The sequence below is a fragment of the Phascolarctos cinereus genome, unplaced genomic scaffold (genome assembly GCF_003287225.1).
Source record: "Phascolarctos cinereus isolate Bilbo 61053 unplaced genomic scaffold, phaCin_HiC Scaffold_8;HRSCAF=390, whole genome shotgun sequence".
NCBI classification, from domain to species: Eukaryota; Metazoa; Chordata; class Mammalia; order Diprotodontia; family Phascolarctidae; genus Phascolarctos; species Phascolarctos cinereus.
This window is the reverse complement of record NW_027556291.1, coordinates 57,306,239-57,333,497: the sequence shown is the minus strand read 5'-3', so window position 1 is coordinate 57,333,497 and position 27,259 is coordinate 57,306,239. Positions and strand designations below refer to the sequence as shown.

At 35.8% G+C, this 27,259-nt stretch overlaps 1 pseudogene across 2 annotated transcripts; it reads left to right on the top strand.

Annotated features, from left to right (window-relative positions):
- The first annotated feature begins 241 nt into the window (after window positions 1–241).
- LOC110203667 (E3 ubiquitin-protein ligase DTX3L pseudogene) lies at window positions 242–27,259 on the top strand (annotated as a pseudogene). Of its 2 annotated transcripts, XR_013483521.1 has the most exons (3): window positions 256–308; window positions 9,036–9,163; window positions 22,961–27,259. The product of XR_013483521.1 is annotated as an E3 ubiquitin-protein ligase DTX3L pseudogene, transcript variant X2 (transcript). The 2 variants fall into 2 exon arrangements; XR_013483520.1 differs by lacking the exon at window positions 9,036–9,163 and having other exon boundaries at window positions 242–308.

Below are 27,259 nucleotides of genomic sequence, written 5' to 3'. Positions count from 1 at the left end.
TGCTCTCCAGATATTGACTGCCTGACTGACTGATTTGATCTGCTGGGACCCCATCCCCTGCGCAGCGTTATGGCCTGCGTTCCATAGGCTGAATCAAGCCCCGCCTCCATCGGTGACGTCACGGGGCTCCTCCTTTCTGCGGTTTTCACCTGCCTGGGGCCCCCAGCATTCTGTGAAAAGAGGCCGCCAACGGAAGCAGCCAGAGCTCCGTCCGCCTCCCATCCTCCCCGCCCCCACCCCAACCCCACCCCCTCTCCCCCCTCCCCGGGCCTGCCTGATCCTCGGTGAGAGTCCCCTGTCTGTGGGAGGTAAGTAAGAGCCCCCAGGGCGCCCCTTTTACTCCCTTCTTTCCCTCCCCAGAACCCCGGGGGGGCCGTGTAGGTGTGGGCTCCCCTCACCCCACCCTCACCCCCAGACCTCAATCCCGGGCCTTTTGGACTTTACCCATGGATGGATCCGCAGAGGGAGGGATGGAGTTCTTCCGAGAACTCAGCCGGTAATTTCCACCCCCACGCCTTCCGCAGCGCCCCCCCCCAGCCTCTCCATGGTGCCCGCCCCCCTCCCCTATCCCCTCTATGGAGCGCGGCCCAGAAGGTGGGACTATTGGGGGTGGGATGGGGAAAGAAAAGCCAGTCTATGAAATACCTCTTATTTTTGCATCCTTTCATTTTATGCATTCATTCTTTATGCATGCATGCATGCATACATTTATTATTATTCTGGACTCAACAAACGCCTGATGAAATAAACATTTCCATGCATATCATACAACAGAAAATGTGTATGGTCCGTGCACCTGTTGATCTTTGTCATCTATAGCTTATTATTTTTTTTTTTAATATATAGCAAGTTCGATATGTATTTTAAAGCTGCCTTGTTTCTTTTGGGCCTTCTCGTCTGTTCAGTTTTTTTTTTTTAAGATGGCTTAGTGACTGTTTTTTGTTGTCGTTTTTCCTTTTTCCCCACCTCTGTTTTCTCTGCCTCTGTCACCCCACCTCATTAAAAGAAAGAAAGAAAGAAAGAAAGAAAGAAAGAAAGAAAGAGAGAGAGAAAGAGAGAAAGAAAGAAAGAAAGCTTTTGTAACAAATATGCATAGTCAAAACAAATCTCCACTTTGGCTGTGTCTGAAAATGTATCCTATTCTGCATCTATACTTGTTAAGATATGGGTCCCATACTTTATCATCAATCTTAGGATCTTAATTGGTCATTGCATCAATCAGAGTTGTGAAGCCTATCACAAGGGCAAAACCCACCTCTTTTAGGCTCACTGGACTGCGTGCAGAGCTAATATAGCTTTATGAGGCCTGCAGGTATGGACACCTCCCCAACTTAAATACTTAAAAATGCACAAAAGGGTAGTTCCTATATAGGACTTCTAAGCAATTTAATTAGACTGGGAAGAGTAATTCTTTTAAAGTTTTTAAAATTTATTTTTACAAGCATTTATTAACACTTCATCCCAGTGGCACCCCTTTCCCCACAACAACAGCAACAGTGACAAAACCCTCACAATAAATATGCATATTCTAGCAAAACCAGTTCTTATCTTGACTATGTCCAAATAGGCAAGTGTCATTCTGGATTTTCAGTCTATCACCTCTCTGGCAGGAGGTGGGTAGCATGATTCATCTGCAGCCCTCTGGACTGCATTAATTAAAAACTTTTAAAGATTTTTTCTTCCCATATTGTTATTGTCATTGTGGAAGTTGTTCTAGTCCTGATAACTTCAATCTGTATCAAATCTTAAAGAATTCTTTCCAGTTTCCTCTGAAACTGACCATTCTTATGGCACAATAAAATATTATCCTGCCATTATGGTCATAGACCACAATTTATTTAGTTGTTTACCTGTAGGTGGACACCCCTTTAGTTTCCAGTTTTTGGCTACTTCAAAAAGCCCTCCTATAAATATTTTTGTATGTATGGGTTCTTTTCCTTTTTCTCTGCTCCCCATGTGGTCCCAGAGGTGGTACAGTCGGGCCAGAATTTAGTAACCTTTGGGGTACAGTTATAACTTGCTTCCCAGTGTGTCTGGACCAATTTGCATCTCTGCTAGCAATGATTTCTGTGTGCCTATTTTCCTGCAGCCTCTGAAACATTTGTCATTTTGCTCATTAATAGTCAATAAACATTTATTAAGCTCCCACTACGTGCCATCCACTGTACAAAGCACTGGGGATACAAATACTAAAAAGAAAAACAGTCTCTGTGTCAAGGAGTTTACAATCTAATGGAGAAAGATAACACACACACACAAGCTGGTGTGTGTGTGTGTTGTGTGTATGGTTTCATTTTTCATCCTTACCACCAAGTCTGATGGGTGGCAAAGTTGCTTTAATTTGCATTTCTCTAATTATTAGTAACTTGGAGCATTTTATCTTATGGTTGTTGATTGCTGGGATTTCTTCCTTTGAAGAAAAATTTTTATAGCCTTTGATCTTTTATCTATTTTTTAAAGGCAGTTGGGGTTAAGTGACTTGCCCAGGGTCACACAGCTAGTAAGTGTCAAGTGTTTGGTCTGAGGCTGAATTTGAACTCAGGTCCTCCTGACTTCAGGGCCATGCTCTATTCACTGCGCCACCTAGCTGCCCCCCTTTTATCTATTGATGAATGGGTCTTAGTCTTATAAATTTTAATCGATTCCATGTGTGTATATATATACATGTATGTATATGTACATACACATACATACATACATATTACATAAAGCCTTTAATAGAAAAATTTGCTGCAAATTTACCCACATTAACCTGTTTCCCTTCCAATTATAATTGAATTAGATTTGTTTGTGCAACAGCAGTTTCAATGTTATGCAATCAAAATTGTTCATTTTATTTTCTGTGATCATCTCTATACCTTGTTTGCTCACAACCTCTTCCATTATCTGTAGGTGTGAAAGGCATTTTTTCACTTGTTCCTGTAATTTCTTCATAACTTAGCCATAGTGGATGACACCTCAGACTTTTTAAAATGCTACACGATGTAAACAATGTTGCTACATGGACTGGGCTGTATTTTAATGGGGGGGGGGGAAGCGTATAATTTTTGAAAGCCAAAAAAAAAGGAGGTACTCCCCATTCAGTTCCAGGATTAAAAATGTCAAGATTTCTGTAATGACAGAGGAGGACACTTACCTTAACCTCAGGATCCCTAGGGGGGTTCCACACTGTAAAATCATCCCATGATACTAAGCTCATTATAGCTTCAGATTTGTACCTAGTGGACAGGGTGCATCCAGCACTCTGGTGGAAATTAGATGAAGTGAATACCTCTGTGTCTCTTTTTGTTTAAGAATGATGTAGTCTCCAAGAATACCCTGAGTCCCTTGGATAGAACAGCTGAAAATAATGGTAAAAGATAGTTGTACCTCCCTCAAAGAGTCAGCCTGCCTGGCTGGTAACGTACAGAAATGCTGAATATCTGTCTGGGTTTATTTGATATTATTCTGTACTACTGATGTTGTTCATTGTTTTGGTTAGTTTTTTAATTGATTTCTTAAATAAACCATCATATCATCCACATAAAGTATAGTTTGTTTCTTTCTTTCCCAGTGCTTATTTATTCAAAATATTTTTATTATCTTTTTTTTCTATGCCTTCAATTTGTAGTAAAATATCTAATATCAATGGTAATTATGAGCACCCTTGTTTCACCTCTGATTGTATTGGAAAGACTTCTAGCTAATTCTCATTAAAGATATTGCCAGCTCTTAGTTTTAGATAGTTATTTCTTATCATTTTTAAAAAGTCTTCTATTATTCCTATGCCTTTCAGTTTTTTTTTAACAGGAATTGGTATTGTATTTTATCAAAGCCTTTTTCTGCATCTATTGAAATAATCATATGATTTTGTGAGTTTTGTTATTAATATGATCAATTATTTTTATACTTTATATTGAACCAGCCCTACATTCCTGGCATAAATACAGACTGATCATAGCATATATTACTGTAATATATTTTATTGAAAGTTTTCATATTAATAATCATTATCAAAATTGTTCTATAGTTTTGTTTTTCTTTTTGACTCCCTGTATTTTATTACCAAGACCATATTTGTGTTAGAGAAGAAATTTTGTAGGATCCCATCTTTGCCTCTTTTTTCAAACAGTTTATATATTATTGGGATTAATTATTGTTTAAATGTTTGAGAGAATTAAGGATTTTTTTTGCTGAATTAACATTTTTAACATTAACAATTAACACCATTTTAACAATTTTAACATTCATTTTGATGTTGAATTTGAGTTCCAAATATTCTCCTTTCCTCTCTCCCTTCCCCTACTCATTGAGAAGGCAAGTAATATGATATCCATTATATGTAACATTTCCATATTAGCCATGTTGCAAAATAAAAAGCTAGAAAAATAAAGAAAATGAAAAAAATATGCTTCAATCTGCACTCAGAGTTGATCAGTTCTCTCTCTGAAAGTGATCAAGAGTGATTTAGAGTATTTTTTCATATGCCTATTGATAGCTTTTATTTTCTGAATATTACTTGTTCATATCAGTTGGAGAATGGTTTGTATTTTTATCAGTTTGACTTGGTTTCCTGACTGAGATCTAACAGGTAACGTTTTCCATGCTCCCCTAATTTTTCTAAATCCTTTATGTGTTTTGATCTAATAGGAGTTGTTGGTCTCTGCCTACTTTCTGCCAAACTGATTTCCAGTTTTTCCAGCAATTTTTTGAGAAACTGAATTTTTACCCCCAAAGCTTAGATCCTTGGGTTTCTCAAACATTAGATTACTATGGCCATTTACTACTATGTATTGTGTACCTCATCTATTCTGCTGATCACTGCTCCATATCTTAGCCAGTCCCAGATTGTTTTGATTACTCCTTTGTAAAACAGTTTGAAATTTGGCACTGCTAGGCAGCCTTCATTCAAACTTTTTTCATTGTTTTCCTCAGTATTATTGTCTTCTTCTTCCAGATGAATTTTGTTAATGTTTTTTTCTACTCCTATAAAATAATTCTTTGGCAGTTTGGTATGACACCGTTTAAGTAAATTAACATAGGTAGAATTGTCATTTTTATTATATTGGTCTGGCCTATCCACGAGCAATTAATATTTCTCCAATTTTTTAGAACTTTATGTTAAAATCTGTTTTGTAATTGTATTCATGTAGTTCCTAGATTTGTCTTGCAGATAGACTCTCAAGTATTTTAAATTGAATTGTTATTTCAAATGAAAGTTCTCTTTCTATCTCTTCCTGCTGATTTTTTTTGGGGTAAAATATAAAAATGCTGATGATTTATGTAGTTTTGTTTCATATTCTAAAACTTGCCAAAGTTGTTGATTTTTTCATCTAGTTTTTGAGTTAATTCTATAGGGTTCTCCAAATATACCATTATATCTTCTACAAAGAATGAGTTTTGTTTTGTCATTGCCTACTCCTATTTCCTTTTCTTTTCTTATTGCTGTAGCTAGCATTTCTAGTACAATATTGAATGATATTGGTAATAATGAATATCCTTGCTTCACCCCAATCTTATTGGGAAGAGTTCTACTTTTTCTGCATTAGAGATAATGCTTGCTCTGAGTTTTAAATAAATAATTTATTTTCAGAAAGACTGCACTTATTTCTATACTTTCTAGTGTTTTTTTTAAAATAAGAATGGGTGTTGTATTTTGTCAAAAGCCTTTTCTGTACCTGTTGATATAATCATATCGTTTTTGTAGTTTTTTTTATTGATATGGTCAGTGCTGCTTACAATTTTCCCAATACTGAATCAGCCCTACATTCCTGGTATAAATAACACCTGGTTTTAGTGTATGATCTTTGTGATTGAGATATATATATATATAGAGATATAGATATCTATATCTCTATATATCTATATATATATATATATATATATATATATATATATATATATATATGTATGTATATATGATCTTCTTGCAAATATTTTGTTTAATTTTTTTGTATCAATATTCTTTAGGGAAATTAGTCTATAGTTTTCTTTCTCTACTTTTGCTCTCCCTGGTTTAGGTATCAAAACTATATTTGAGTCATAGAAGGAATTTGGTAGGACTCCTTTATCTGTTTTATCAAATAGATAAATATTTGGTAAAATTCATTTGTGAATCGATCTGGTCCTGTTGATTTTTCTTAGCAGGTAATTTGTTGCTCATTCAGCTTATTTTTCTAAGTTAGGGTTATTCAAGGATTCTATTTCTACTTCTTTTTAATTGGGGCAATTTATATTTTTGTAAATTTTCATCCATTTCACTTAGATTGCCAATTTTATTGGCATATCATTGGTCAAAATAGCTCCTTAGAATTGCTTTAATTTCATCTTCATTGGTGATGCATTCACCTTTTTCATTTTTGATACTGGTAATTTGGTTTTCTTTGTTTATTTGTAATCAAATTAACCAATGATTTATTTATTATATAGGGTTTTTTAGATTCTAGTTTTATTAGTTTAGTGTTTTTTTACTTTCAATTTTATTCATCTCTTCTTTGATTTTTATTTTAGTGTTTAGTTGGATATTGTTCATTTGTTTGTTTGTTTGTTTGTTTATTTATTTATTTTTAGTTGCATTCCTAGTTCATTGATAGACGTTTTCTCTTGTTTATTGATGTAAGTGTTTAGAGAGATAACATTTCCCCTATGCACTGCTTTGGCTACATCTCACAAATTTTGCAGTGTTGTCTTATTTTTCTCATCTTTTCCTCCTTCCCCACTTCCACCCCCAATTTGTAAGGTATTATTGGGCCAGATAAAGCCTGTTGTAATCTGCAAATCTTTACCCTTTACACTATTTGACTGCCTATCTCTTATCTCTTTCTTCAGCAATAGTAAGAATGATGCAAAATGAAGACAAAAAGAAGAAAATAATGAGCTCAACTGATCAATACATTGAAAAAGTTTGAAAATATGTGCAATATGCAATCCTTGTGGACCTCCCAGCTCTGCTGAGGGTTGGGTTATGAGCATGTTCTAATACCTCTTCTTTCTGTACACACACACACACACACACACACACACACACACACACACACACACACACACACACACACACATGTCTGGTTGATCTTTCCATTTACATTGTTGAAATCTTTGTATATATTGCTTTCTTGGCTCTCCTTACTTGACTCTGCATCATTTCATTTAGGTCTTTCCTTAGTTCTCTGTATTCATGTTCATCCTTGTTTATAGCACAGCAGTATTCAATTACATTCAAGCACCACAATTTGGCAGCTCCCCAATTGGTGAGAATCTACTTTGTTTCTAATTTTTTGCTAACTCTATAAGTGATGCTGTAAATATTTTTTTCCTATATGAACTTTTCTTCTTGTCATTGGCCTCCTTGAGGAATAAATGCAGTAATGGACTTTCTGGGTCAAAGGGTATGGATATTTTAGTCATTTTCATTGTATAACTCCAAATTCCTTTACAAAATGTTTGAACCAATTCACAGCTCCACCAGCAATTCATCATTGTGCCTAACTTCGTACAACCCCTTCAATACTGATTATTCCCATTTTGTCAATTTTCAAGGTATGGGAAGGAACCTCAGGGTTGTTTTTTTTTTCTTGGTTTGCATTTCTCTTAGTGATTTTTTTTTCATGTAGTTGTAAATTTTTTGCAGTTCTTTTGAGAATTGTTTGTACATATTATTTTACTACTTATCTAAGGATGAATGTCTTTTTTTCTTTTATATGTGTGCTAATTGTTTATATATCTTGGATACTAATACCTTATAAGAGCAAGTTGATACAAAAATTTTTTCCCCATTTGCACACTTCCTTGCTTTTCCAAGGTGCATTCATTTTGTCTATGAACAAGCTTTTTCCTTTTTACGTAATCTAAGGTATTTGTTTTGTGTTTTGTCATTGCCTCTATCCCTTGTTCGGTTAAGAATACTTCTCCTTGGGGGCAGCTAGGTGGTGCAGTGGATAGAACACCAGCCCTGGAGTCAGGAGGACCTGAGTTCAAATCCGACTTCAGATATATAACACTCACTAGCTGTGTGATTCTGGGCAAGTCACCTAATCCCAATTGCCTCACCAAAAAAAAAAAAAATACATCTCCTACTCATAACTGTGAGAGATATATGATCTGCTTCTCTTCTGATACTTTATTGTATGATTTTTAATAGTAAGGTCATGTATCCATTTAAAATGAATTCTGCAATATGGTGCAATCTTAGCCTAATTTCTAGAAGACTGCTTTCCAGTTTCCCAGCAGTTTTTTAAAATCAAATTGGGAGTTCTTTCCTAAGAGTAACATATGTTTTCTATCTTATTGAACACTGGGTTATTATTGATTCTCCCTTGTCTAGTCTTTTCCATAGCTCTGCCATCTCTAATCTGAGATGGTTCTGATGAATGCTGCTTTTTAATATAGTTTGAAATCCTGAGGTATTCATTCTTTAATTCTGCCTCATTTGGTTATTTCACTTGACATTTTAGCTCTTTGCTTTTTCTGAATGAATTTTGTTATTATTTTACAAAATTCTATAAAGTATCCCTCAGATAATTTGACTGGCATGGCATTAAAAGGCTAAATTAATTTTTATAGACTTGTCATTTTTATTTGATTGGCACAGCCCAGCTATGAACACTGGTATTTATATTGTCCTTCATTTCTCGAAGGGACTCTTTGTAATTGAATCTCTATGAGTGTTTTGTGTACATTTTTAGATTGATCCATAGGTATTTTAAGCCTTTCCTAGTTATTTGTAATGAGATTTTCCTTTCTATTATTGCCTATTGTATGTTGTTATCATTACATAGAAATGCAGTTGATTTTTGAGGGTTTATTTTGTGGTTTGTCTTAGGATGAAATGAACCTATATGGAACCAACTCTGAAAATAATAGTTTATTGAAAAGATGAAAACAGAAACACCCAGATTTACATACTTGTAGGTAGCCTGTGAGAGACTACAACAGAAATCCCCAAGAGCAGTTTTTTAATACAGACAGCAGAGTAGGACCTTCTTTAGGTATCTAAAAATAACTCATGGGTAGTACAGATATTTCTCAGAACTTATTTCAATACAACTATTTTTTTCCAGAATTTCCATCTAGGTATTTTTATTGGCATCTTTATCAGGACGTACACATCTCGATAATGTTGGCATAACATTGGCAGAACGATCTATTTAAGTCTGGTTCTATTATGTGCACTGGGTCTTGGCAGGAGGTAAGGAATTATACAATACTGTTCCCTAAAACTATGCTGTGTTACATTTTAACCTCTCTAGGACAGTGTTGTATTAGAATTTAACTCTCACTTACATTTATAATCCTTCTTTTGATGTTATTTTATAGTATCATCCACTTAGATAATTCAGATCTTTTCAAGAACCATACTGACTTATGATTGTATAGTTCTTGTGCATACCTTGTGATCCAGCAATACCACTACTAGGTCTGTATCCCACAAAGATAATCAAAAAGGGGAAAGGACCCACATGTACAAAAATATTTATAGCATCTCTTTTTGGGGTGGCAAAGAATTGGAAATTGAGGGGATGCTCATCAATTGGGGAATGGCTAAACAAGTTGTGGTATATGAATGTAATGGAATGCTATTGTGCTGTAAGAAATGATGAGTAGGCAGATTTCAGAAAAATCGGGAAAGACTTACATGAACTGATGCTGAGTGAAGTGAGTAGTATCAGGAGAACATTGTAAACAGTAAACAGTAACACTGTATGATGATCAACTATGAGTGACTTAGCTCTTCTCAGCAATACAATGATCCAGGATAATTCCAAAAGACTCATGATGGAAAATATTATCCACATCCAGAGAAAGAATTGATGATGTCTGAATGCAGATTGGAACATAGTATTTTCATGTTTCAAAAATGATTTTTCATAAGTTTTTTTTCTTTTGTTCCATTTCTTCTTTCACAACATGACTAATGTGGAAATGTTTTACATGATTGTACATGTATAACCTATCTTACATTGCTTGCCGTCTTGGTGAAGGGGGAGGGGAGGGATCAAGGGAGAAATTTTTAGAACTCAAAATCTTTTAAAAAAGTGAATAAGTGAATGTTGAAGTTTGTACAGTTCTCAGGTCTTTATATAACCAATGTTCAGAGCAGCATTATAGCTAACAAAATTAATAACATGATAGAATGAATCAGAAACTTCAGAATAACATTTGCTTTCAGGAAATATCTCTTAAAACAAACCTTTTAACTACTCAGTGTATTTCGGGTGCTGGATAATAATAAGGCTTTGGGCAAATGCTTGTGTGCAACATTCAGTTAATGTCCACTTAAAGCACAAATTTCTAATTCTATTGTATTAGCTTTTTCCTTCATAATAGCTAACATTATAATAATAGCTAACATTTATATAGCACTTACTATATGTCAAGTACTATGGAGGTAGGGAGGGTGAGAAGGAAGAAGAGGTAGATGGAGAGAGAAAGAAAGGAAGAGAAAGAAAGTGAGAGACAGGAAAGAGAGAGAAGAAGAGGGAGTGAGAGGGAAATGCAGAAGGATGGAGAGGAAGGGGGTATGGACAGAAGGGAGGGACGAGAGGGGGAGGGAGAGAAGGATGGAGCTGAAGAGAGAAAGAGACAAGGATGGAGAGGGAAAAGAAGAGAGAGAAAAATGGAGGAGAGAGAGGAGAGTGGCAGAAAAGATAAAGAGATGGAGAAGAATGGAGAGTAAGGGAGAGAGTGTGAGAGAGAGAGATAATCCTGAACCTATTGGTAGCCGCACCTATGCTGGTCAAGTATGGCACTGTTAACTCAAATGTAAAAAGCAAGGCTCAATGGGGGAATTCTGTGTCCTCCCAGGAGGTTTCATTTTGTACCAAAAGCGCTGACATAACCCACAGGTTTTTCCTTAGCAGTTAAGTGACCACCAGTTCTGGTGCTAAAAAATTGGCATCTAGTTTTTTGACATCTTGAACAGTCAGAAAAGGGACTCCTGCTAGGGGACTCCTGAATCCTGATTAGATTCATAAACTGAGTACCAGACATGTGGCAGGGCCATTCAGCCAAGCTGCATGGTCCCTCAGGAGGGTTTCCAGAAATGATTGAAACCTTGGCCAGGGCATTCTTGAAGACCTTCTCCACAAATACTTCCCCAACCCCAGATTGCAAATAGGGTTAGTAAAAAACTCTTTTTAAATTCTCCAACCAGAAGAGGAACTTTACCTGATAAGGAAAAGTAAAATCCAGAGGCTGCTACTGAAGCCTCAAGCTTACAGATAGTGAGAAGACCTCACATTCATTATGTGTGTGTGTGTGTGTGTGTGTGTGTGTGTGGGTGTGTGGTGTGTGTGTATCTAAGATTGTCCTTGGTCATATACATACATACATACATACATATATGTGTGTGCATATATATATATATATATATATATATACTCACACGCACACACACACATACAGAGAGAGAGAGAGAGAGAGAGAGAACACTAGAATAAATAAAAATAACGTGCCAGAGGAAATTCCTTTGAGGGGAACCTCCTTTAAGCATGGAATAATGGCAGGAATAACAAAAAGAAACAATTGAATTTTGTGATATCTGGTTTAAAACAGGGAAAAAATTAGCAAGTGAATTAGTCTGGCCTGAATTTAAAACTTTAGATTATCACAAGCTGAAAGATTTTAGAATAGTCTTAGCAGATGAAAACCAAAATAGACTATTTTGATATTTATAGAATGAATTAACTGATCCTTTAAATGAATTTAAATCATCTGATTGCATTTTTCCCATTCAAGAAGCCATTAGTCATAATCGAAAGGGCAATGTAGGGTTTTTTATTTAAAATTTTTTTTTCTCAATTACATGTAAAAAACAATTTTAACCTTCATACTTTTACAATTTTGAATTCCAAATTCTTTTCCACCTTCCATCACCTACCACAGCATTGAGAAGGCATGCAAAGCATATTTCCATATTACTCACATTGTGAAAGAAAACACAGGACCTACCCCCCCCCAAAAAAAAAAGATAGTAAAAAACAATCAGTGTGCTTCGATATGCATTTAGATTCCATCAGTTCTTTCTCTGGAGATGAATAGCATTTTTCATCACAGGTCATTCGAAATTGCTCTTATTGTGTACACTCTTCTATTCTGCTCACCTCACTTTGCATCAGTTCATGTAAGTGTTTCCAGGTTTTTCTGAAAGAATCCTGCTCATCATTTCTTATGACACCATAGAATTCCATCACAATCATATACCACAATTTGTTCAGCCATTCCCCAATTGATTGGCATTCCCTCAATTTCCAGTTTTTTGCCACCACAAAAAGACCTGCTATAAATATTTTCTTACATATAGGTCTGTTTCCTTTTTTTATCTCTTTGGAATATAGACCTAGTAGTGATATTTTGGGGTAAAAGGGTATGTATGCACTTTTTTATATCCCTTTGAGCATAGTTCCAGATTGCTCTCCAGAATGTTTAGATAAGTTCCCAATTCCACCATTCAGTTCCCTCTATTTGAGAGATGAAGCTTTTATTAGACAAATTTGATGTAGAAAAATTTCCCTAGTTTGCTGCTTTCCTTCTAATCTTGCAAGCATTGGTTTTGTTCGTGCCAAAACTTTTTAATGACCCATCTTACATCCCGTTTTGATTTCTGTCTCTTATTTGGTAATAAATTCTTGAAGCAAACTATTCCACAGTCCCTTAATTTGCTTATGGTATCACCCTTTATGTCTCAATGCCATAATATATGGTCAGGTCTTTGTAGGTCCCATGTATTGCTGAGAAAAAAAAAAAGATATATTTCTTCCTATTCCCATTTAGTTTTTACAAGAGGTCTATCATATTTAACTTTTCTAAAATTCTGTTCATCTTCTTACCTTCTTTCTTTTTTTGTTATATTTATCTAGTTCTGGGAGAGGAAAGTGGAGATCACCACTAGTATAGTTTATTGGTTTTTTCCTCCTATAATTCATTTAACCTGTTCTTTAAAAAATTTGGATGCTGTACCATTTGGTGCATGTATGTTTAGTATCGATATACTTCATTGTATATGATGCCTTTTAGCAAGATGTAGTTTCCTTGCTTATCTCTTTTTATTAGATCTGTGTTTTCTTTTGCTTTGTTTGAGATTGTGATTACTACCCCTGCTTTTTTTTTTACTTCAGCCAAAGCATAATAGATTCTGCCTCAGCTCCTTACATTTATTCTGTGTGTGTCTGTCTGCTTCAATTACGTTTCTTTTAAACAACATTGTAGCATCATGGTTTTTAATCCATTCCTGTTTTATGGGTGAGTTCATCCCATTCACATTCACAGTTATGATTACTAATTGTGTATTTGCCTCAATCCTATTTTTCCCCTATTTGTCCTCCTCTTTCTCTCTCCTTTCATCCTATCCTCCCTTAAAAGTGTTTTGCTTCTGACCACCACCTCCCCCAATCTTCCCTCCCTTTTATAGATCCTTCTTTCTCTTATATCTCTGCCCTACTACTTCTCAATAGAGTAAGATAGATTTCTATACCCCAACTGGGGATGTAGGTTATTCCTTCTTTGAGCCAATTCTGATCAGAATACAATTGAAGCATTGCCTGCCACCCCCACCATGTTTCCCCCCATTGTGAAAGCTCTTTCAGATCTCTTATATGTCAGATAATTGGCCCCATTCCACCTCTACCTTCCTTCCTTCTTCTCCAAGTGCATCCCTCTTTCTCATCCCTTAATTTTTGAAATATCATGCCATCATAGTCAACTCACACGTTTTTGGGGTTTGTTTTTGTTTTTGTTTTTGCTTTTTTTGGCTTTTTGGTGAGGCAGTCAGGGTTAAGTGACTTGCCCAGGGTCACACAGCTAGGAAGTGTCAAGTGTCTGAGGCCAGATTTGAACTCAGGTCCTCCTGACTCCAGGGCCAGTGCTCTATCCACTGTACCACCTAGCCACCCCTAACTCTCACTTTTTCTCTGTCTGTGTATTTTCCTTCTAACTGCCCTAAGAATGATAATGTTCTTAGGAGTTACAAGTACCATCTTCCCTTTTGGGTATGTTAACACTTTAACTTTATTGAACCCCTTATGATTTCTCTTTCCTGTTTACCTTTTTATACTTCTCTTGAGTCTTTTGTTTGAAAATCAAATTTTCTATTCAGTTCTGGTCTTTTCATAAGAAGTGCTTGAAAATCCTTTATTTCATTAAATATTCATATTTCCCCTGAAAGATGATAATTAGTTTTGCCAGGTATGTGATTTGTGGCTTTCATATTAGCTCCTTTGCTCTCAAGAATATCATATCCCAAGCCTTCCTGTCCTTTAATGTAAAAGCTGATAAATCTTGTGTTATCTGACAGTGGCTTCACAATATTTGAATTGTTTCTTTTTGGCTGCTTACAGTATTTTCTCCTTGATCTGGGAGCTCTGGAATTTGGCTATAACATTCCTGGGAGTTTTCATTTTGGGATCTCTTTCAGGAGATAAGCAGCAAATTCTTTTGATTTCTATTTTACCCTATGATTTTAGGATATACTGGAACTTTGCTGAAGTTAATTATTTCTACTAGTTTAGTAGTTGAATCTCTGTCTGAAAACAGACATAGATGCTTCAAAAATTGATGCTTTGCTTCCTCATTGCCTGATGTTTAATTACTTCAATTTCTTTGCCTTGCCTTATTGCTATGGCTAGCATTTCTAAGACAATATTGAGCAATGATGGCGATAAAGGGCATTCGTACTTCAGCCTTAATATTTCTGGAAAAGCTTCTGGTTTATCTTCATTACAGATAATATTTGATCCTGCTTTTTACATAAACATGAATGAGATACTACTTATCAATTTAAGAGAAACTCCATTTCTTCCTGTGCTTTCAACTCTTTTTAATAAGAACAAATGCTTTCTAAAGCTTTCTATGCATCTGTTGAGATAATCATGTGATTGTTGTCGATATGTTCAATTCTGATGATAGTTTTCCTAATACTGAACCCACCCTGACAAGACTCCCACCTGGGATGAATCCTTCATATAATTTCCTGGGTTAAATAGTACTAGGTCATATTGGATGATCTTTATAGGATATATTGCTGTACTTTTCTTGCTAGTATTTGATTTACAATTTTTGCATCAATGTTATTAGGGAAATTGGTCTATAGTTTCCCTTGCTTTCTAGAGCTTTTTTTTTTTTTTACTGTTTTTGAATTTCCCACTCTTACTATACCACCAGTTTCTCTGCTTGGGTTCCACACTAGGAATATAATTCTTCTTTGTAGATATCCTTATCACCAGAAATCTCATCATCATAGAGATTTAGTCTTCAACAATTCATAACTGCCCTAGGTTGCCTCTTTCCTTTTTGGGTGCTAATCAGAACTAGAGGACTGCAGGGTTGAGAAAAACAGCTCCTGCCAAAGTGTCCCATTAGGGAAAGTTCAGAATCCCTACCTGCTCATTTCCTATAAATCTCTGCTGTTTGGTTTCCTCCCTAGGAATCTCCGTAATTTTTCCTCCAGGTTATATTAGCCATAAGAAATCTCACCATCTTGAATTTTGATTCAGCTTCCATACTCTTCTGACTCTGTTATCTCTTTTGAATGGAGGCCTGTATAATAGGTCAAAAAAAGCTCCTTCTGTTTCCTTCCTTCATAGGTGGCTCAGTATTTCCAACTTTTCATTTCCCACCAGCATCATGGAAACATTTGAGAAGAACATACTAAAATTCTGTCCTTGAAAGACCAATAGAAGTATATATTCTAGTCTTTATTTGGAGAACATATATTTATAATTTGATTACCATGTAACAAAGGTCATGTTTGCAGTTTCCATGTTTCAGAAGAGCATAGTATCTACTTCAAAAGACACAGTTGAAAAAACAGGACTGCCAAGTTAGTCTTTGGCAATAGAAGGTAGTAGGGTCTATAATTTAAAGTTCTGGTAATGGATGGCCCTTGTGAAATTTGAGAATTCTAAAGCCTTCCATTTGTAATGATAAATCCAGGTGGATTTTATTGTATTAGACCTAAACAAAATTATAATACAATCTTATTTAAAGTGAGATATGTTTTTCTCTCTGGACAATTGTGATATTTGACTGTCTACAAATAAAATAGATCTTAATGCAAAACAGCCATTGGAGCAATGACTCTAGACTGTAAAAAATGAAGAGTAAATGAAAAGTTTCTATAAAATTTTTTCCACTAAGTAGTATTTTTTTCCAATTACACGTAAAGATAGTTTTCAACGTTCACTTTTATATGATTTCGAGTTCCAAACTTTTTTTCTCCCTTCCGTTCCCCCTCCCCAGGATGGCAAGCAGTTTGATATAGGCTACACATGTACAATCACATTAAACATATTTCTACATTTGTCCTGTTGTGAAAGAAGAATCAGAACAAAAGGGAAAAACCAAAAGAAAGAAAAAAAGAGAGAAAATAGTATGTTTCAATCTACAGTCAGACTCCACATAGTTTTTTCTCTGGATGTGGATAGCATTTTCCATCATTAGGCTTTTGGAATTGTCTTAGATCATTGTATTACTAAGAAGAGCTAGGTCTATCAAAATTGATCATCACACACTGTTGCTCTTACTATGTACAGTGATCTCTTGGTTCTACTCACTTCACTCAGTATCAGTTCATGTTAAGTCTTTCCAGGTTTTTCTGAAGTCCGCCTGCTCATCATTTCTTATAGCACAATAATATTTCATTACATTCATATACTACAGCTTGTTCAGCCATTAACCCAACTGATTGGCATCTCCTCAATTTCTAATTCTTTGCCATGACAAAAAGAGCTGCTATAAATATTTTTTGTTCATGTAGGTCCTTTCCCCTTTTTAGTGATCTCTTTGGGATACAGACCTAGTAGTGGTATTGCTGGATCAAAGAGTATACACAATTTCATAGCACTCTGGGCATAATTCCAATTTTCTCTCCAAAATGGTTGGATCAGTTCACAACTCCACCAACAATGCATTGGTGTTCCAATATTCCCATATCTTCTCCAACATTAATCATTTTCCCTTTTTGTCATATTAGCCAATCTGATATATGTGAGATGGTATTTCAGAGTTATTTTAATTTGCATTTCTCTAATCAATAGTGATTTAGAGCATTTTTCATATGATTATAGATAACTTTAATTTCTTCATCAGAAAACTGCCTGTTCTTATGCTTTGACAATTTATCAACTAGGGAATGATTTGTATTCATATAAATTTGACTCAGTTCTCTATATAGTTAAGAAATGAGGCCTTTATCAGATACACTGGTAGTAAAAATTGTTTCTCAGTTTGCTGCTTTCCTTCTAATCTTGGTTTCATTGGCTTTGTGCAAAACCTTTTTAATTTAATGTAATCAAAATTATCCATTTTGTATTTTATAATGTTTTCTATCTCTTGTTTGCTCATAAATTATTCTCTGTAGATCTGGCAGGTAAACTGCTCCTTGCTGTCCTAATTTGCTTGTGGTGTCACCCTTTATGAGTAAATCATGTACCCATTTTGACTTTATCTTGGTAAATTGTGTAAGATGTTGGTCTATGCCTAGTTTCTGCCATACTGTTTTCCAATTTTCCCAGCAGTTTTTGTCAGACAATGAATTCTTATCCCAGAAGCTGAAGTCTTTGGGTTTATCAAATGGTAAATTACTACAGTCATTGATGACTATATCTTCTGTACTTAACCTATTCCTCTTGTCTACCATTCTGTTTCTTAGCCCAGTACCAAATGGTTTTGATGACTGCTGCTTTATAATATAGTTTTAGATCTGATTGGGTAGGCCACCTTCCCTTGCATTTTTTTTTCATTAATTCCCTTGATATTCTTTACCTTTTGTTCATCCAGATGAATTTTGTTATTTTTTTTGAGGCTCTATAAAACAATCTTTTGGTAGTGTGATTGGTATGGCACTGAATATGTAAATTAAATTAGGTAGAATTGTCATTTTTATTATTTCAGCTTGGCCTATTTATGAGCAACTGATCTTTTTCTAGTTATTTAGATCTGACTTTGTGTGAAAAGTGTTTGGTAATTGTGTTCATATAGTCCCTGGGTTTGTCTGAGCACGTAGACAAACAAATATTTTATATTGTCCAGAGTTATTTTAAATGGAATTTCTCTTTCTATGTCTTGCTGTAGGACTTTGTTGGTAATATACAGAAATGTGGATGATTGATGTGGGTTTATTCTGTATCCTGCAACTTTGCTAAAGTGGTGAATTATTTCAAGTAGTTTTTTAGTTGATTTTCTAAGATTCTTTAAGTATACCATCATATCACCTGCAAAGAGTGATAGCTTTGTTTCTTCATTGACTATCCTAATTCCTTCAATTTATTTTTCTTTTCTTACTGCTAAAGCTAATATTTTAGTACAATATTGAATGACAGTGGTGATAATAGACATCCTTGTTTCACCTCTGATCTTACTGGCAAAGCTTCTAGCTTATCTTTATTACATATAATGCTTGCTGATGGTTTTGTATAGATGCTGCTTGTCACTTAAAGGAAAACTCCATTTATTCCTATGCTTTCTAGTATTTTTAATAGGAATAGGTACTATATTTCATCAAAAGCTTTTTCTGCATCACTTGGGTTAATCATGTGATTTCTGTTAATTTTGTTATTGGTATGGTCAGTTATGCTGATAGTTTTCCAAATATTGAACCAGCTATGCTTCTTAGTATAAATCATACCTAGTCATAGTGTATTATGCTGGTGATAAATTGCTGTAATATCTTTGCTAGTATTTTACTGAAAATTTCTACATCAAAAAAGAAAAACGAAAAGAAAATTTCTGCATCAATATTCATTAGGGAAATTGATCTGTAATTTTCTTGCTCTGTTTTGGCGGTTTCTGGTTTAGGTACTAGTACCCTATTTATAATCATAAAAAGAATTGTGTAGGACTCCTTCTTTGCCTATTTTTCCAAATAGTTTATATAGTATTGGAATTAATTGTTCTTTAGATGTTTGGTAGAATTCACTTATAAATACATCTGGCTATGGAGAGTTTTTCTTAGGGAGTTCATTGATGGCTTGTTCAATTTCTTTTTTTTTTTTCTTGAAATGGGTTTAGGTATTTCATTTCCTCTTCTGTTAATCTGGGCAATTTATATTCTTATAAATATTAATCCGTTTGGAGCATCCAGGTGGCGCAGTGGATAGAGCTCCAGCCTTGGAGTCAGGAGGCCCTGAGTTCAAATGTAACCTCAGACACTTGACAATTATTAGCTGTGTGACCCTGAGAAAGTCATTTAACCCCAATTGCCTCACCAAAAAAAAAAAGCAAAATAAATATTCATCTATTTCACTTTGATTGTCAAATTTATTGGCATACAGTTGGGCAAATTAGCTCCTAATTATTGCTTTAATTTCCTCTTCATTGGTGGTAAATTCACCCTTTTCATTTTGTGATACTGGTAATTTGGTTTTATTTTTTTTTAAATCAAATTAAACAATGGTTTATCTATTTAATTATTTTGTTCATAACACCAGCTCTTAGTTTTATTTATTTAATAGTTTTCTTAATTTCAATTTTATTAATCTCTCCTTTGATTTTCAGAATTTCTAATTTGTTATTTAATTGGGGATTTTTAAATTGTTCTTTTTCTAGACTTTTTAGTTGTATCATATTCATTCATTTCCTCTTTCTCTATTTTATTCATATAAGCATTTAGAGATATAAAATTTCCCCTAAGAACTGCTTTGGCCACATCTCATAAGTTTTGGCATGTTGTCTCATTATTGTCATTCTATTTGGCAAAATTCTTGATTGTTTCTATGATTTGTTGTTTGATTTACTCATTCTTTAGGATTAGATTATTTAGTTTCCAATTAATTTTTAATTATTTTTTGATGGCTCTTCATTATATGCAATTTTTATTGCATCGTGATCTGAAAATGGTACATTTAATATTTCTGCCTTTCTGTATTGGATTTTGAGGTTTTTATGCACTAATACATGGTCAGTTTTTGTGTAGGTACCATTTACTGCTGAGGAAAAGATATAGTCCTTTATATCCCCATTCAGTTTGCTCCAGAGGGCTATCATATCTAACTTTTATAAAATTCTATTTACCTCTTTAACTTTTTTCTTGTTTATTTTATGGTTAGATTTATCTAGTTTTGAGAAGGGGAGATTGAGATCCCCCATTTGCATAGTTTTGCTATCTATTTCTTCCTGTAACTCATTCTCCTCTAAGAATTTGGATGCTATACCACTTGGTACATATATGTTTAGTATTGATATTACTTCATTGTCTAGGGTACCTTTTAGCCAGATGTAGTTTCCTTCCTTATCCCTTTTAATTAGATCTGTTTTTGCTTTTGATTTGTCTGAGATAAAAATTGCTACCTTTATTTTTTTTTTACTTCATCTGAAGCATAATATATTCTGCTCCAGTCTTTTACATTTATTCTGTGTGTATCTCTCTGTTCCAAATGTGTTTCTTGTAAACAATGTATTGTAAGATTATGGTTTTTAATCCACTCTACTATCCACTTTTTTTTTTTATGGGAGAGTTCATCTTATTCACATTCATAGTTAGGATTACTAACTGTGTCTTTCTCTCCATCCTATTCCCCCTCCCATTTATACTTTTCTCTCTCCTTTCACCCTTTCCCTCCTCACCAATGTTTTGCTTCTGATCTCTGCCTCCCTCAATTTGCCCTCCCTTCTATCTACTCCCTCCTTTTTCTTTCTCCTCCTACTTCCCTATAGGGTAAGAGAGATTTCTGTACCCAACTGAATGTTTATGTTATTCCCTCTTTGAGCCAAATCCAATGAGATTAATATTTAAACAATACTCATCCCCTCACTTCTTCCCCTCTACGATGACAGGTCTTTTGTGTCTCTTCATATGATGTGATTTAACCCTGTTCTGCCTCCCCCTTTCCTATTCTCTGAATACAATCCTTTTTTTCACTCCTTAAGTAATTTTTTATATGTCATCACATCAAAGTCAACTTGTATCCACATCGTCTGTCTATATATACCCCTTCCAACTTCTCTAATAAAGATACAATTCTCAAGAGTTACAAGTATCATCTTCCCATCTAGGGAAGTTTAACCTTTTTTTTTTAAGTTTAACCTTTTTAAAAAAAAATGTCTTTTTCTTTCCTGTTTACCTTTTTATGCTTCTCTTGAGGCTTATATTTGAAGACTGAATTTTCTGTGCAGCTCTGGTATTTTCATCAGGAATGATTCAAAGTCCACTATTTCTTTGAATATCCATTTTTTTCTCCTGAAAGATTATGTTCAATTTTGCTGGGTGGTTGATTCTTGGTTGTAATCCTAGCTCCTTTGCCCTCTAGAATATCATATTCCGAGCCCTCCAATCCTTTAATGTAGAAACTGCTAAATCTTTTTTTATTCTGAATGTGGCTCCATGATACTTTGTTTTTTCTGGCTTCTTGCAGTGTTTTCTGAGAGCTCTGGAATTTGGCTGTAACATTCCTGGGAGTTTTCATTTTGGGATCTCTTTCAGGAGGGGATCAATAAATTCCTTCAATGTCTATTTTGCCCTCTGATTCTAGAATATCAGGACAGTTTTCCTTGATAATTTCTTGAAAGATGCAGTCCAGACTGTTTTTTTGATCATGGCCTGCAGGTAGTCCAGTAATTCTTAAATTATCACTGCTGGTAGTTTACATTTTCTTCCATTTTTTCATTCTTTTGATTTAGTTTGATTGATTCTTGGTATCTCATAGAGTCATTAGCTTCCATTTGCCTAACTCTGATTTTTAAGGAAATACTTTCTTCACTTAGCTTTTGTCCCTACTTTTCCATTTGGCCAATTCTATTTTTTAAGGATTTTTTTTCTTCAGTAGATTGTTGTTGATTTGTTGTTGTTGTTGTTGTTTTTCCATTTGGCCAATTCTATTTTATAAGGAGTTGTTTTCTTTAGCCAATTTCCCAATTTTTCTTCTACTTCTCTTACGTGATTTTCCTTTTTTAGCTCCTTGGGATCAATTCATATTCACCTTTGAGGCTTCACATATAGGCATTTTGACTTGTCCTCTTCTGAGTTTGTGTTTTGATCTTTGCTGTTGCCGTAGTAGCTTTTTATAGTCCAGGCTCTCTTCTGTTTCTTTTTCATTTTCAGCCATTGTGTAACGTTTAAAGTTGAGCTCTGCTCCTGGGATACAGGGGGTACTATCCCAAGCTTCTTAGACTGATTATCAGGGGCCTGTTCTCTGGATTTCCATGCCAGGGCCTCAGGTGCTTGCAGCTTGCTAATTGTACTTGAGTTGGCCTGGTCTAGTTGAACCTGTTGTGCCAGGGTTTGAGGGCTCTTATCCCTGTTACTTAAATACCAAAGCTTTCCCTACACTGCTGGGCTCCTTGGCATAGGGAGTCCTCATTTGTATGTGCCTTTCTACTGCAATAAATTCTGTTGTGACACATGTCTCATGGACTTGTGACATTGTTTTTGGTTAACACTGTACATAATATGCTGATTTTTTTCCTTCTGGTTCTGTTAATATTTCACTTTGCTCATTTTCTATTTTATAGATTTGATTTTCTCCCTTCTTTTTAATAAGTTTAGGTAAAGGTTTATCAAGTTCATTATTTTCAAAGAACAACCCTTTAGTTTTAGACACCATTTATTCAGAGTATTTTGGTTTTCAATTTATCTTTCTCCTCTATTTTTTAATATCTTTGTGCTTATTTTAAGCTTGTTTGTTGGCTTTCTAATTTTTTCAATGAATATTCATTTCATTATTTCTCTTATTTTTTATGTTATTAATGTATGTTTGTAAGGCTATACACCTTTTTGCTCCTTAGGATTGCTTCATCTGCATCTTGGAAATTGTGTATTGTTTCATCCTCATCCTCATCCTCATAATTTTTTTTTCAAATAATTGCTTGTATTTTAAAAAATGTATTCTTTGAACTTGTCATTATTTAGGATTTCATTGTTACATTGCTGTTTGTTTCCCTTTGTTATGTTTGTGCTATCTGAACCAATTGCTATTTTGTTAAGTTATGCTCTGGGCAGAGAGGTGGGGAGTAGGGAGCTGACAGCAATTTTTTATCTCCCCTCTCTGCTTCACAGTTTCCCCCTCCAGAGGCCAGCGAACAAACGTCACAGGCCCGGATCTTCAACTCCCGAGTTCCTACCCTGCCCTGATGGCCACTGGTACCACTCCCCACAGCCCGCTGTACCGGGTCCTGGTCCGGGTGTCTGAGAGCTGCTCTGGAATAGAGAAGAAGCTGCAGAAGTATTTCCAGAACCCATGTAAGTCTGGGGGAGGCAAGTGCAGGGTCAAAGCCGGTTGCAATGAAGGCACTTTCTGGGTAGAGTTTTATAAACAACAAGCTAAGGAAGGTGTGATAGCAAAGGGAGATCACTCTTTGGCAGTGAGTGATACATCACATGTGACCATCTTCCTAGAAGCAAATGAAGACCCAGAAGAAGAGAACAGTACTGTGGAGATAAGCCAGCTTTCCTCTCCAACTCAGTCAGTCCCAGAGGAATTTCCAGATGGAGGAGGTGCTGCTAGCTCCTCTGATTCCTTCACTAAAAAGATATTTCTCCATGTAAGGGCCCGGCTGAACTTCAAGCTTTCCAAAGAGCGAAGGGAGGAAATTATTAACCTCTGCCCAAATGTCAAAATAGAAGGAGGCCTTGATGGACCTGAGAAAGTGATTGGTGACTTTGAGGATATTAAAAAAATTTATCAATTCTTACGTGAGAAGATGGTGGAAGATGAGCAAAAAGATGATTTTCCCCCCTCCGCCTCAGCAAGAGAAATTGAGCACAATGTGCCAAATGACGGAGACAGTTCTAGTCTTCGCTCAAACCCAAAACACAAAACAGAAGAGGAGTTGGACATTATCTCGGTTCCTTCACATTTGTATGAATATTTTAAATACTTTTTTTCTCAAACTCTGGACAGAATACAAAGTGAGCATAAGGTCCGTATCAAAGGTACTGTGTCATATCCTACAGGCAATGTGTGTTTAGATTTTGAGACAAGTAAGTCAGCGAATAGGAAAGCAGCTCAAGAAGCTTTTACCAGAGCATTTCAGAAGGAAATAAAGAATGTGACCCATAGGGATCTTCATTTTGCAGATAATAAACTGGCATTTGAAGTCCAAAAAACACTGACTGACATGTTTAAGAACCTTCGTATTAAAGCTGAAGGAAAAGTCTTAATTCTCTGGGGAAATCCACAGGATATCTTAGGAGTTCAACATTTCATTGAAGCAAACTTCTCTCGCAAACCACCTCTGGAAATGGTGCTTTCCGAAAACACGATGCAGAATGAAATTGAGGTTGATACCGATCACTTGCGTCTTCTGCGCCATGAAATCAAAGAAATAGAGAAAACATATGACACTGTCATGGAGCTGATGAACAAACCGCTAAGTCGGAAGACTCTCATTGTATTTAAGCCAAAACGCAAAGACGTAGACCTCTCTGCACATGCTTATGAAGATTTCATTGAGCTGTTTCAGATGCTCTTACCTGAAGTTGTCAGAGAGGTAGTTATATTGAAGCCATTAAGCCAAGAGAAAAAGCGTTGGCCTGAAAAGACATTTTTTGAAGACTTTGAAAGAAAGCACCCCCATGTAAACTTGGAGTGGTATGAACAAGAACTGACATTGACTGGTTTGCCCAAGTACATTGCAAAAGCAATGAAATTTGTTAAGAGACATTTTAGTATTGAAGGTCTTCCTCAGGAAAGACAAGGTCCACCTCTCTCCCTTGGAGAAATTTGGTATAGAGATCCCAAATCCCCACTGGACAGAAATGGTGCTGATTTAAAGATGGCTTCAACTCCCTTCAAGGGATTGCCTGGCTGTGGGGACTTAGGAAAAGAGGAGGAGGAACAAGAGGATGAGTGTGCCATCTGTCTGGACACCATTCACCACAAAGAAGTCCTCTCAAAGTGCAAGCATAAGTTCTGTGGCCCTTGTATCAGAGAGGCCATGAAACACAGACCAGCGTGCCCTGTATGCCAGACTTCCTATCATATCCTGAAGGGGAATCAGCCAGATGGAACAATGACAACCTCTTACAGGACTTCTTCACTTCCCGGTTACAATTCATGTGGCACCATTGTGATTCAGTATGACATGCGGGGAGGGATTCAGACAGAAGACCATCCCAACCCAGGAAGACGCTATGAAGGCACAAGACGGGTGGCGTACTTGCCCAATAATGACGAAGGACGGCAGGTTTTGCTTCTCCTCAGAAGAGCTTTTGACCAAAGGTTGATTTTCACAGTAGGACAGTCTCGGACATCAGGAGTCAATGATGTGATCACTTGGAATGATATTCACCACAAAACTCTCCAGTTTGGTGGGCCAGAAAACTTTGGTTACCCTGATCCTGGCTATCTGCAACGAGTCAAGCAGGAACTGAAGGCAAAAGGAATTGAGTAAACGTGTTGACTTCAAGGATTCCTTGAGAGCTGAACTCATAAAAGTTGCAGCCATGGAAAGCAATCAAAGCAATCATTAAAATATATATGCGTGTAGGCACCATCTAGAAAAAAAAATAAAAGAATTTGAGAACTTAATTTGGTTAGGAGTGAATCAGATGGACTGTGATCTGCTAACCTATCTAATTTTTTGGAGCTTTTAACTTTTTATTAGACATACTTAGAGCCTAGTAGGAAAGTAAAAGTTCCTCTAGTGAGAACCCAGAGTGTATCTCTCAGTGCTTTCCTGCCTGTCTCCATTTTGCTGTCACCAGGGATGCTGGAGTTAAGGAATCTTCCATTGTACCACTTACACAAGGTGATGACTGACCTTCAGGTCCATTCACATTATTTGTAGAAAGCTGTTGGTAGCCTCAGAATTTACCAGAGCTAGCTCCCTTGTAACTGGAATGGTAGCCAGAACATTAAAAAGACTAGAAGACATCTTGAAGAAGCTTATTCTCCAAATATAAGAGTTCTTCACTTCAGAAAGAAACTATCCATCCTTGGGGCTCTGGCAAATTTAATGTAAATTTATAAGTGGGGAAAGATAATTCTGTCTTCAATCAAGTTCAGTGACTTCCAGTCATTTTCAGAAACAAATAGAACAGCCTCTGGTATTCAAAGCCCTTCATAGCTTTGCCTCTCCCTTTACTTCACTTCTCTGTGATCCAGTGATATGGAACTCCTTGATGTTCCCTGCACAAGAAACTCCATCTCTCTGGATTGCGCATTGTCACTGGATATCTCCCATGCCTGAAATTCTTTCACTTTTCATTCCTGCTCACTGGCTTCCCTGACTTCTTTCAAGTCTTAACCTAAAATCTTACCTTCTACATGAAGCCTTTCCCAAACCCCTTAATGCTAGTGCTTTTCCTGTGTGCATTATCTCCAAATTGTTCTGTATGTAGTTTGTTTATACATAGTTGTTTGCATATTGTCTTCCTCATTAGACTACAAGCTACTTGAGAGCAGAGATTGTCCTTTGCTTTCTTTTGTATCCCCAGCACTTAGCACAGTACTTAGAATATGGTAGACCCTTAAATACTTGTTGATTAACTGACTTACCATGGGCAGGCTCACTGACCTGGGAATCAGAGTTTTTAGATTAATAGGCAACTGGCATTGGCTTGTGTGCTGCCCTGGTTCTCTGCCTTCTTAGCTCACCTTATGGGGTGCACCTTGTGGCAATTGCTCTGTTTGTCTAGTCTTAATGAAACCACATTCACATCCAAATATTTTCTGACTTTTAACCTCAACTTGTCTGCTAAATTTGCCATTGTTCTAGGTACCCCTTTAAAATGTGGTTGTAGGGCAACAGATGAAATGCCCATTTATCTCTGAATGAGTCCCCCTTTTGTATTTGCTATAAAAATAAGCAAAAATATTTATTAGGAGCCGCAATATTGGATCATGTGGTATTGTTTGGAGAATGAAAGAGAACCTGTCATAGAAACAGGTTCCTTCCCCAGTTATGAACAGCTTGTTGGTGATAATGCCACACTCTGTTGTCCCAGTGCATAAGGTTAAGTATTGTAACTCAAGTGATATCTAATTGGTTCTTCTCTAAATAATTAAATCATCTGAATCAGGCTCTATGCTTAAATTAGGGAAGATATGATTTAATGGCTGTGTCAGATGTTTCAAATAAAGTCAAAACTGTGTAATGATCAGAAAAAAAGTTATGGTTGGTAAAAAAGTTATTAACTATTTCTGTGTTTAAAGTTTGTTTGTAATATTTCTGTACCCTAAATTGACATGATCAATTATTGTAGATGTTCCATGTACTACTGTGAAATGTGTATATTCTGTTGCGGTTCCATTTAGAAGTACCAGAAGTCTTTCTGATCTTGCTTCTCCTGGAATTTGTTCAGTTCCTTATTTTCCTTTTTGTCTATATTTCTATTAAAATCATTCCAAACTGA